General features: G+C 36.9%; 1 pseudogene; it reads left to right on the plus strand.

Moving 5' to 3' along the window:
• Positions 1-13,856, plus strand: part of LOC132153284 (carbamoyl-phosphate synthase [ammonia], mitochondrial-like) — a 69,984-nt pseudogene that overhangs the window by 9,534 nt on the left and 46,594 nt on the right.

The following is a 13,856-nucleotide window of genomic DNA, read 5'->3' on the forward strand; positions in this document are numbered from 1 at the left end:
GTTTAATTTTCAGCTGCCATTACTCCAGTTGCCTTCAGTGTCAAATAAAAATATTTAGTTATTTTAAATTGTATAATTTTTTTTACAATATAGTTTTTTTTCTGTATTTTTCTTTTTCAACAAGAGACTTCTTATATTAAAAAAATCTATTAAAAAAAGTGACGAAGAAAATAAATTTTGACTGGTGGTGTATATTCAATCTTTATCTGCAGTAGTGAGTTTGTTTCCATATATTTGTGTCAAAACTACTAGTTCAGGACTACAGTTCTTTGTACAGTCACTGGAACTCTGAAATCACCGGCACAGTGGCTTCAAGAGGAGAAGGTGGGTTTACATAAATTCTTACCTCTACTCACTTTTACAGTAAGTATTTAAAGCATATCTTTTTTTTTTTTTTTTTTTTTTCCCTTTGCTTGCTGGAAGATTGAATTTGATGGACCGCCAGTGGAGATCACAGACCCAAACCAGAGAAATCTCGTAGCTGAGGTCTCAACCAAGGTAACCAGAATGCTAGGTCAATTTGCTGTGCAAGACTTTTCATTTTTATATCCTAGAATGGATCAGAGGTGCATTTATTGCCATGGGACCAAGACCTGATGAGTCTGGAGTATGACAGTCTCTTCATCTCCAGCGGCCCAGGAGATCCTTCACTGGCAAAGACCCTGATGCAAAATGTCCGCAAGGTACAGAATAAAAGAAAGCATTGTCTTTAAGTCGAACAATTCATCTGTGCATTTTATTCCCCCCCCAAAAAAATTAATGTGCTTTTTCTTGGAAATATGTCGTATTATAGAACTAAAGTTGGTTGCGAACAGCAGTTTACATTGATTGACTAAAATTTACATCGGAAAGCAAGTGAAAAAAGATTCACCTTCAGTAGATATTTGAAAATCAATACATTGTCACACTATGTTCATCTGGAATCCTGCCATCATTATGACCGTCAGGTGCTGGAAAGTGATTGTCTTCAGCCAGTGTTTGGTATTTGTATGGACAATCGAATCACAGCTCTGGCAGCTGGTGCACAGTCTTATAAACTACCAATGGGAAACAGGTACAAAATGATTATTATACAACATATTTTATGGTATATAGAGCATCATTTATTGATTATATTTCAAATTTGTTTTAATGTGGGCCTGGGAATGAAATACAATGCAAAAATACTAATTCCTTAGACTAATTAAAAAAAGTATTCTCATTTTGTACAGAGGCCAAAACCAGCCAGTTGTGAATGTGATGATGGGTCAAACCTTCATCACAGCTCAGAATCATGGGTATGGCACAGACATGGAATCCCTTCTTCCAGGCTGGAGTCCTCTCTTCATCAATGCAAATGATGGAAACAATGAGGTCTGGATTTCATATTTCATCATTTAACTGCGCTTATGTCATTCTAAGCCTGTATGACTTTCTCTTTTTACATGGAATAGGGGTAAAAATGTAAATTTTTGGATTGGCTTGTCTATATAATGAGAGAAATCGTGTAAACTCAGGGTAAAAAACTAAACAAAACAAACAAAACCTATGATGGCATATGTCATTATTGATAATGAACTATTAGGCTGTTTAGAAAAGATTTATATTTGTTAAAACCTTTGTTTTGTTTTTAGAGGAATCTGGGTTAAAGTCTAACACTGTTTTCTCTCTTCTCTTTCAGGGCATTATGCATAGTACCAAGCCAGTCTTCACAGCACAGTTCCACCCCGAGGCCAAGGGAGGACCCACAGACACAGAGGTCCTGCAGGATCGTGAAGAGTCTGATCTTTTTATTTTTCATGGCTGAATGTTCTCTCTTGATCATGTTGTGTTGAACCCTCTGTAGAGATTCGTACGTGGCTGCCCTACACAGCATTATTCAATTAAATACCAGCCAGCGTACTTGAGCACTTTCTTCAATTATCTTTTATAGTTCCTGTTTGATGCTTTCATCTCTCTGATAAGGAAGAGAAAGGAGGGGAGCATCGTATCTGTGATGCCAAAGAAACCTGTTGTTCCTCAGAGAATCCAGGTGGGGGAGACAAACTACATAAGTTGGATGTCATCTGTTGAGTACAGTTAGAGATAGATACTTGTTTGCTGTCTTTTTTTTACCCAGGTGTCTAAAGTGCTGGTTATGGGATCTGGAGGCATGTCCATCGCTATGTCAAAGCTATGAAGGTGAGAAGTTTTGTTAATCTTTGCTGGTTGTGCCTCTTTTTAATGAATTAGTTTAGTACCACCTCTGATCGAATCAGATCATCCAAGCACCACCATTCCACAGACATGTTTGCCCTGACTATATATATATATCAGCAGCAAAGGGACTCTTTTTGAGCACATCTTGCTGACGAAACATGCTTAAGCCAGCATATTCACAATGTACTATCCTTAGATGCATTGTTCACCAGCAAAAAATGCTTTTGTGGTGAAGCTGGTTAAGTCTTGCTGGTAAAGCTAGTTAAGCTAGTTGTGACACTAACACATAAGCATCCAAAATGCAAAAGTGGGGAGCTCTTAAGGGCTGTTAGTAACATGCACACAATGCCATATTTTGATTAAAGTCAATTTAAAAATAAAATACTTTTTTGGTCTTTTTTCAGTTATATTTTATTTGTATTTCTATACTACTATAGCACATAGTAATATTAACATTTTTTCTTTATTTTTATTTTTCACACACTGTTGTGTACATAATCCCGCAAAAGACTCAACATACATATGTTTACATGCTAACACACTACAAATCATCTTGCACTGGTACTTAGTCAGCCGCTTGACTTTCTCTTTGCACGTGTAAAGTATTTATGTGAAGCATTTGTACAGTTAGTACTCTCCAGTTAATGTATAGGTAATTATATATAGTATATTTACAATCCATTGTTATATGTCTGTATTTATGTAGTACAGGTCCTGTGAGGCACGACACTTTGTTTCACTGTACGTCCCCACATTTTGCAGAATGATAATAAAGCTTGAATTGACTAGATTTTTCAGTTTTCATTTTAAGTTTTAGTAATTTTATGTGCTTTTGTCATTTTTATTAGATTTAGCTTTAATTTTTATAACTAAACTATTTATTTTTTTGTTTTAGCAATTTTAGTACTTAAACTTATTTTATTTCAGTTTTATATATATATATATATATATATATATATATATATATATATACACAGAGTCATGTTGTGTCTCTGGAAAACTTAAAAATGGTGCTGATTGACCCCAACATTTCCTCGGTACAGACTAACCAGGTTGGAACCAAGCAGGCAGACTCTATGTACTTCCTGCCCATCACTCCTGAGTTTGTGACAGAGGTGATCAAAGTAGAGCGACCATGGGATGACAGACGGCTCTCAACTGTGCTGAGCATTCAGCATCAAACTTTACCAAAATCAACAACACTGAAATGCTTGATTGATGGCGCATTATGTTCCTGTTCATTGTGTCAGGGGTGGAGCTCTTTCAGAGTGGAAGTATGGAGTGCAAGTTTTGGGCATACCTGTGAGTCCATTATGGCAACTGAGGACCGGCAGCTCTTTTCAGATAAACTAATGGAGATCAACGAAAAGATTGCTCCCAGTATCACTGTTAAAACGGTGAGTTAAACATTTGCTAAATCACTTTGGCACTGCTCAAAGATTCCAAAAACTTCAATGTAGATGCTACGTTTGGACACTATATAATAGATATTTGTTGGTTATTATTTAATGATGATCATCTTTGTCTGGAAGGTGGCAGATGCCTTGAAGGCAGCAGATGAGATTGTCTACCCTGTCATGTTGAGATCAGCTTATGCCCTGGGTGGCCTTGGATCAGGCCTGTGTGCTAATGGAGAGAAGCTAGAGGACACTGCTCGCAAGGTAAGCACTGTAAAACATGACATAACATGATGTTGATTCATCTCATTAATTCTGACGCTCTGAATTTAAAAACAATCTGCTTTATGATCAGGTTTAGGGCTAAAAACACTGAATATTTCTGTACAGATATATTTTTATTAAAGGTTGTTTAATGTTTGATATATATGTACCCAAATTTTTGCAGCTTAGAGTCTCAATAGATGCTTTTTTTCACTGGGTATGAAGTTGTGTTCAGAAAGTTATGGTATGTGTTCATAGCACAGTCTTATCTTTAGAAGATGATATGGCTGCTTTTGAGATGGTTTGGCATGATGAAAGTGGGTTAAGTCTGTTCACTCTCGCTCTGTTCTGCTACAGGCTCTGGCCATGAGCAGCCAGATCCTGGTGGAAAACTCCCTGCTGGGCTGGAAGGAAATTGAGTATGAGGTGGTCAGAGATGTAACTGTGTCACTGTCTGCAATATGGAGAACTTTGACCCTCTGGGCATCCATACAGGGACTACTGTCTATGTAGAACACAATATTGTTTGTATTGTTATGCTCATTTTTTGATACATTATTCAGAAAATAAAGGGTTAAGGTTTAAATAATATTTTTTTTTGTAAAAATATTTTTAAAAATCATATACGTGTATTCAAATTTTTTCAAATTGCTTTTTAAACTATATACTGTAAAATTTTAAATGCATATTTACATTTAAGTAATTCATTAAATCTTTTTATATCAACATAGGATATTACAAAGTTTAGGTTGTCAAAAGGATTTCATTTTCCATTCAGAAAACTCCAGTGATATTCAAAATAAAAAATAAATTTAAATTAAATCATTTAGAAAATATATATCAGGGCTTGCATGTAGTATACAGATTAAAGTAGTGGGTCATCTGGGCATTGTGGGAGAGTGTAACTCTCTGGATTACTGTATTATTGAGGTGAATGCCCATCTCTCCAGAAGCTCAGCACTGGCGTCCAAAGCCACAGGGTGAGATCTGTACAACCTTGCAGTGTTATTTAATAATATGTTAGTATTTTGTAAGTATACAGTCATCCAGGCATTATAGGAAGTTGTTTGTCTTTAGGGACCACACTGCATTGCATTTGAGTTCATTTAACGCTGCAAGATACAGATTTAAGAGTGTAATTTTTTTGGCTTGGTTCGAGTTTTTTTTTTTATTTTTTTTTTATACTTTATTTTTATTCTTTTTCCTTTTGAAAATACACAACAACAAAAACAAAACAGCCATAACAAAATACCAACACAACTAAACAAAACGGAACAATCGTTTGGTCACTCATACATTCTTACATAAAACAAAATTGGTGAAAGTGTATTATGTCATACATTGGTCAATAAACATGTCATGAAGTTGTAAACACAATCCATTTTTCCCAATACTGCAAATACTTATCCATCTGTAGGTTTAAAGCGAAAGTCATCCTCTCCATACTTTGGACACTGGTAATAATGTCCAGCCATTCAGCCTTTGTTGGGGGTTCAAATTGTAGCCACTTTCGTGTTACAGCTTTCTTGCTGGCTGCTAATAATATCTTTATAAGGTACTTGTCTTTCCTCATCAATTGAGCTGCTAAATTGCCCAGGTAAATTGTAGAAAATGAGCAGTCAATTCCATCACCGAAAATAGAATGTATTACTTGTATTACCTCCTGCCAATATGACTGAATGGCTGGGCAGCTCCAGAATACATGAAAATGGTCTGCCAGCTGTTCCCCACATTTCCTCCAACATAGACCACTTCCCTTCTCGCGAGACTGAATAGATTTTAACTTGGGGGTAACAAAGTATCTAATAAGATTCCGCCAACAAAACTCTCTCCACATACCCGAGCTGGTAGAAGTCGCCTGTACAGAACAAATATTCAGCCAATCTTCCTCTGAAATAACTAGACCAGATTCTTTTTCCCATTTTAATCTAACCTTATTTGTTGATTGTTTCTTTATGGATTGGATGGCTAGGTATAGTTTTGAGATAAGTTTATTATTATCTTTATTTTTATACATGTCAGTAAATAGATCAATTAAATTAGTGTCATGCTTCTCCATGAATCGTATCTCTTTATTAAAATAAGTTCTAGTTTGTAAATACCTAAAAAAATCAAGTTTTCCCAAACCATATTTACCAGAAATCTCCTGAAAGCTATCTAATTCTCCCTTTGATGAGATTGAACTAAAAGAGGTGATGCCAAGCCTATACCAGAGCTGAAACCTCCCATCGGCCCTTGCTGGTTTAAAGTCGGGGTCGAAAGCTATCCATCTTAATAGTCTAGATTGTCTTTCAAGTAACGGCGATTTGCATTCTTTAAACCAGATTCTAAAAGGAACCTTAGTCCACTGATTTAAACTTTTAGAATGCTGTTCATATAAAGGTTTGCTACCCAGCACCGATTGCAATGGAACAGTCAGCTGCGAGATCTCCAAGTCCTTCCACTTTGCTGTATACTCTGGGTTACAGCAGCATGCTAAGGGTTTTAGCTGGGCTGCTTTGAAATAATCTGATAGACACGGCAGTGATCTACCCCCTTTCTCTTTCGGTAGCTGCAGTGTTTTAAATTGAATTCTTGGCCTCCTACCCCCCCATACGAATCTTGAAGTCCATTTATCCCACTCATTAAATTGTTTTAAAGGAACTTCAACTGGTAAGGATTGGAAGAGGTATAAGAGTCGGGGGAGCATGTTCATTTTTACTGAATCTATTCTGTTATGCATCTCTAGGGGCAGTTGGGACCACCTATCTATATCTGATCTAATGTTCTTACTTATAGGACCATAGTTGCTATCAAACAATTTAGAAATATCCTTTGTTATTATAATCCCCAGGTACTTAATACTTGGTGAATTCCAATTAAATTTAAATCTACCCAGTATGTCATTCTGAGGGGTGTAGTTATAACTTAAGATTTGTGTTTTTTGAACATTTAATTTATATCCCGAGTAAGTACCGAACTTTTTTAAGACAGACATCAACCTAGGAATACTAACCTCTGGTGCAGTAACAAACAACAAAACATCGTCTGCGTACAGACAAATCTTTTGTTCGAAACCTTGAACCGTAATACCTTTTATCTCCTGTTCGTCTCTAACTGATTGTGCTATGGGCTCAATGAATAAAGCGAAAAGGGCGGGGCTGAGAGGGCATCCCTGGCGGCAGCCTCTTTCCAGGTTAATACTCTGAGTGAGATGCCCGTTGATCCTTATTCTAGCCTTTGGTGATAAATACAACATTTTGATGCATCTAATAAACTCATCTTTAAAACCGAATCTACTCAATGCCAAATACAGGTACTCCCAGCGAACCGAATCAAATGCCTTCTCGGCGTCTAAACTAAGTACTACTGCTCTGATGTTTCCTTTAGTGACATGATCAAGTACATGCAGCACCCGCCTGATATTATCTTGTGTCTGTCTGTCACGTACGAATCCTGTCTGGTCTGAATCCACTAATTCTGGTATTATATCTTCCAGTCTTTTAGCTAATATCGACGCATATAATTTATAATCCACATTTAATACAGAAATTGGCCGAAATGCGCTACACTCCTTTTTGTCTTTACCCTCTTTAGGAATAACTGAAATTATTGCCTCACTCCATGTTTTTGGTGGTTCACCCCCTTTTAGTGTATAGTTAAAACAATCAAAAAGTATAGGGACTAATTGATCTTTTAAAGCCTTATACCACTCGGATGGAAAGCCATCTGTTCCCGGCGCTTTATTAACTTTTAATCTAGAAATTGCTTTCCCTATTTCTTCCTTTGTGATCTCTGCCATTAGGGCTTTATTTTGTACTTCACCTATAGAAGGTAAGTCAAGTGATTCTAAAAATAAATGCATTTCCTGTGAGCTAGTTGTATTTGGTTCCTTGTATAGATTTTTATAGTAATTTTCAAAAATATTGTGAATATCTTCTTGCTTATGACAATTGTTTTTGGTTTTGGGATCCCTAATTTCATATATAGTATTATCAGCCTGTTGCTTCCTTAACCTCCATGCCAACAGCTTCAAAGCCTTAGGGCCATTTTCATAATATCTCTGTTTAATGAATTTAGCCTTTTTCTCTAATTCTTCCTCATATAATTTATTTATTTCCTTTTTAACATTGTTTATTTGATTAAATATATGTATTTTTTTCTTCTCAACATGTTCTCTCTCTAAGAGGCTCAGATTTTCTTGTAGTTCAAGCAGCCTTCTACTTCTTTTCTTTTTTCTATACGATGTGAGAGCTATGAGTTTTCCTCTGATCACTGATTTTAAGGCGTCCCACAGGACACTAGGTGATACTTCCCCGTTATCGTTGTTATCCATATAATCCACCAGTTCTTTTTGGACGTATTCCTTACATCTACTGTCATTCAAAATGCTTGTATTAAGTCGCCACAACATATCCTTCTTTTTATTATCTAAATGCAGGGTCAAGTAGACAGCGGAGTGGTCAGAGATATCTCTGACTCCTATCTTGCAATCTATAATTCTGTGTCTGTCTGATTGAAAAATAAAAAAATAATCAATTCTTGAATAAACATCCTGACTTGCAGAGTAGAATGTGAATTGTTTGTCTGTTGGGTGGAGATCCCTCCACACATCAATCAGTCCCATCTCCATCAAAAGTTTTTTCGTTATACTAGCTCTAGAAGTTAACCTCTTTAGTGCATTAGAAGAATCGAGTTTAGGCTGTATTTGGGTGTTCCAGTCTCCTCCACATATTAAAACCCCAGAGGATTCAGAAGCAATTAACTGAAAAATTTCTTTAATACAGGAATTGTCCTGCTCAGGGGCTATGTATACATTAACTAGTGTAACTTCTTTCTGATCTAGAAATCCCTTAACTAAAACATACCGTCCCTCTTTATCAGTAAATTCAGTAACCACTTGAAATTTTACACTATTAGAGATTAGTATTGCTACCCCTCTTCTTTTCCCTTTCTTATAGGATGAGTAAAATACATTCTTAAACCCTAGTTTTTTTAATTTTTCGTGCTCTGCATTGTTGAAATGAGTCTCCTGCCAAAATATGATATGTAACTTTTCCTTTTTCATCTTTGCAATAGCCTTGCTTCTCTTAATTTGGTTGTGTAAACCATTTACGTTTAGGGTTATCACCCTATATTCCTGACACTGCATTTAAACCACAGCAAGACACTGTTTGTAAACCACATTATTGGTGACCAAACCTGAACTATATTAGAACTATATAACAAAATGAGAACATCACAAAAACAAAAAATAAACCAGCAAATCAAAAAACATAGGTAGACCTCCATTGTGAAGTATTAACACTTCGTGATGTGGGGGGAATAGTCCAGCAGCTAACCACCAGAGCCCCCCTTCAGTGCAATCTATAGTACACTCAAGGATGTACTGTGCACTTAGAAAAGTCAAAAACATAAGTACCCGTACTTGTCGGTCAACTATTCTCATTAAAGGCTAAGGTTGATTCTGAACAGTTAAATTGTATATTTAAACTCCAACAGAGCTGAGGGATCAGCAATAGATTCAATAGGGAAAATATTATGAATAAAAAATAAAAGACTTGTGGGGATGTGAAGAACAACTTAAAAGAGCATAGGAAACTTATCCTAGTCTTTACTCCCACATTGAGGGCATAAAACCTTGTCCCTTGGTGCTAATGTCATTAATGCATTAGTGTCCATAACCATACAACCGCTTGATGTTTTTTGCTCATATTATGCAGTCACTTAACGATCTGTTGTCACCCGAATCCAACGTTACCTTAATGGCTTTAACGATAGATCTATCTTGGCCGGTGAAAACTCTGTAGCTTCTCCTTGATCCAATCCTGGCGGGACTGCCGAGTTGTCATGTTCGCGCTCGTTGATCGTTGCCAGACTACCTTCTGTGCTTTTTCCGCAGCCTCAGCGGTTTTCTCCCACTCAATCGGGAATCCCCTCTTCTTCAGATCCTCTGCTGCTTCCGATGCATTTCCATAAGTAACTGGCCCACTCTCAAAAAAGACTCGCAGTTTCGCTGGCGGCGGTGTTTGAAAACGTATTCCTTTTTCTCGGAGAACCCTCCTAATCTGTGTATACGCCTTCCTTTTTGCTAGCGTTTCTGCAGGATAGTCATGATCGAAGTAAATCCTCCTGTCGCTGTGGTATATCTCCTTTTTCTTCCACGCAGAATGTAGAACCATCTCTTTAATTTTAAACTGCTGGAAGTACACAATCACCGATCTGGCTTGCGCCTCTCTGGGCGGTCTGGGGCCGAGTGCTCTGTGGCATCGTTGGATACCAAGGTCAACGTCAGCAAGGGGTTCCAGCTCTTTTCTAATAAAGTTCTCTATGAACTGGAATATGTTGTTTCCCTCGGTTCCCTCCGGGATCCCGTAAATGCGAACATTGTTACGCCTTTAGCGTGCTTCCAAGTCCGTTAGCTTTAACTGCAAACTGTCCTGAGCTTGTAGTGACTGGCTCAGTGCCTCTCTAAAGTCCACGGACCACTCTTCAGTTTCGGCTATCCGAGCCTCGGCCTCACTCACTCTGTCAGTAGTGGTTTTTAGATCGGTTGCGACCTCGTTAAGCTTCTGATGGATTTCCTCTCGAATGTCCGCTAGCTCCTTTTTCAAGTCGTCTCTGATTCTATCTCGAAAGTTACTCAGTTCAGTCTTCATCTCCGTTGACATCATCTTTATATCTGTGCGGATGGCGGCGAAATTAACTTCCATATCCACCGCTGTTGATTTGGCATTTTGTCCACGTGCGCCATCACTCTCTCCTTGTTCCTCCACCATTACTCCCTCCGTCGTTATTTTTTCACCCTTCTCCGCCTTCCCAAACTGCTTTCCTTTGCCTTTCCTGTACTTTTCCCCTTCCATCACTGATTATTAAAAAATTAAGTCTTACAAATATTCAAATTGGGGAATAAACTCCGACCGAGCGGGAGTGCGGGATTATGCGGCCATACGCTTCGGATTACCACCGGAAGTCCCCGGCTTGGTTCGAGTTTTACCTGCAAAACAGACGTTTCTCTGTGATCAGCTGAAAGTATCAGTTTCACACCACCATTGGGTTTGGATTTTTTCTTCTTCACCAAAATATTGAGAACTGACTGCAGCCAAAGTTCTGTGTATGATGAGAGCCATACTCTTAAATAAAAAAAAAAAAAAAAAATAATAAAATAAAAACACCCACCCACTGCTCAGTCTGTTTAGTGTGAAATGAATCCATATCCTTTGAAAGCAAAGACAAACAAACTGTGTGGAATAAACAGAACAGATTTTGTTGTCTTATAAAAAAGATCAGTGTGAAGAGGTAAAAAAAAAATAGTTGTAATACTTTGTGGGGCAATGATTTTTTTTCCACTTCTAAAAATCATTACAGAGTTTTTTTTTTGGAAAGCATAGTTCTTTAAACTGTGCTAAGGGCAGGTTTAGTAGTCTTTTCTAAATTGCAAGAGAAAAGGTAGTAAATGAATCATTTTAAGTTTATTAATTTTTAACTTTCTCAAATGTTTATTAAATAATTTTGGAGAAATACAAAAGTCACAAATGAGATAACGGTTGACATGCAGTATGAGAATAGAGGTTATAAATATCATTACTTAGTTTGGTTTTGGAGATCTTTGGCATTTTTGCTATCATTTGTAGCTGCTAAAGTAGCAGTGGGCATCCCACTGCCAGACATAAAGAATGCAGTGTCGGAGCAGATCACAGCCTGTTTCGAGCCCAGTTTGGATTACATTGTCACCAAAATACCTCGCTGGGATCTGGACCGCTTTCGTGGGATGTCCCAGGAGATCAGCAGTGCCATGAAGAGCGTTGGAGAGGTGTGAGTTGCCATGGTGACGGTGCACTGGTGCTTTCTAACACAGTTTAAAACTAATCCAGGACCAAATTATGATTTTGATTCTTCATTGCCAATTCTACAGTATTTTAGTTTGTAAATTCAGTGCTCTTGATTTACAGAAATAGAAAGACATCTGTCTCCATCCTCTAAATTTTTTTCCCTCTTATTTCCTCACAGGTCATTGTAGTTGGCCGAACCTTCGAGGAGAGCATCCAGAAGGCTTTGCGGATCTGCCACCCCTCATGGGATGGCTTTGTTCCATGTCTGCCTCTGAAAAGAGCCTGGGCAGAGCAGCAAGACCTTCAACGAGAGCTCTACTCGTATCTTCTCCCTCGTCCAGGTGTGTGACCCAGAGCATTAAGAGAAGTGCATTAGAGTCTAGACGATAGATTCTGATTGTGTTCAAGTCAATGTAACAGCCATGTTTAATTCAGGCTCATGATTTATGAATCAGTCCTAAACCTTTGTGTTCAGTTTAGATTCACAACCATTCAGAAGTTTGGGGTCAGTAAGCCTTTTTTTTTTTTTTTTAGAAATTCATACTTTTATCTTTAATTCAGCAACGATGCATTAAATTGATTAAAAAATGCTGTAAATATATTTGTTACAAAAGATTTCTATGTTAAATAAACGCTGTTCTTTTAAACTTAATATAGAAGAATCCTGAAAAAAAAAATTGTATCATGGTCTGCATAAAAATATTAGACAGCCCAAAGGTTTTCAATATTGGTATTAAGAATAAATGTTTCTTGAGCATCTAATAAGGTCATTTATATATATATATGTATATGTATATGTATATGTATATATATATGTATATATGTATATGTATATGTATATATATGTATATGAAGAGTTAAGTCATGTGACACTGAGAAATGGGTGTTGAAAATTCAGCATTACATGAATAACTTACATTTTTAAATATGTTGAAATAGAAAACTCTTAATTTAAATTGTAGTGATATTTAAAAATATATATATTTGACTGTATTTTTGTTTAAATAAATACAGCCTTGGCGCATTAGCTGTGCATAAGTAGAGTAGTGTACAGTCAGCCAGCCAGCCATTTTGCAAAACAAACTCCTTCAGGGTGATACAAGACCCCTCCATATCTCCTGGGCATTCATTAAAATTTAAAATGACCTGTCTGCCTTAAGAGAAAACAGCCTACTTTTCATCAGAAACATGTGTCATGCTGTTAATGTTGGCAGATCTATTAAGGAATAATAGGGAAAATCCTATCAAGACACGAGACATCAGTAACTCTCAAGGTTAGTCTCTCTTGTAATTCTAGAGTTTGATGTTAGTCTCCAGGCACATCATTTCACTCAGAGCAGGTTATGCCTCCTATTAACCAGACAGGCTATTAATTGTGCTGTGTCATGATTGGCCAGGAGCCCCCATCCCCCCCCCCCACACACACACAGCGCTACAACAATAGCCAGTTACAGCTCATTGGCCTCTGCTTTGTATTCAAGGGACACCACAGACTAACAGCCAACAATCAAGAGCCATTATTTCTCATTTAACAATGACCCAACAATTTCTTGTAGACCACAATCATTTATTAGAAAAGCCTGTTTATGTTCATGCCATTTATAGTATCATTTGCTGATTTGAGGCATTATGAAGGCCCTGCACAGTGGTGTGACCATTGATCAGATCCATGACCTCACTGCCATAGACAGATGGTTTCTGCACAATGGAGCAGCTCCTGGGTCAGCATAACAGGTGAGAGAGGTTAACAATTACATTCGGACACTCATAACTGATATTAACAGACAAAACTGCAGACCACTTGACCTCCAAACTAAGATCAAATAAACACAACAGCCACTGTTTTTTTTAAATGTATTCTTTTTGATAACAATATTATTGGTAATAGTCAGAAAGAACTTGCATGTATTAAAGTAGGGTGAATATCATGAGTAAATATCATATTACCTTTGAAGTTCATGGCCTAGTAATTTCACACCAAAATCAGTGGAAATAAACAATGAATATTTTGCTTGATTTTGTCACATCTCATTGCAATTATATAACAGATAAATCAATAACAATTTAAATTACAAATTATTTAATTTTTTAAAATGTAATTTAATAAAAATTAGTGTAATTTATGAAATATAATAATAATAATAATTATTATTATTATTAATATGACAAGTATTCATTACATTACTATAAAAACATTTAAAATTAT

The sequence above is a fragment of the Carassius carassius genome, chromosome 11 (genome assembly GCF_963082965.1).
Source record: "Carassius carassius chromosome 11, fCarCar2.1, whole genome shotgun sequence".
Classification (NCBI taxonomy): Eukaryota; Metazoa; Chordata; class Actinopteri; order Cypriniformes; family Cyprinidae; genus Carassius; species Carassius carassius.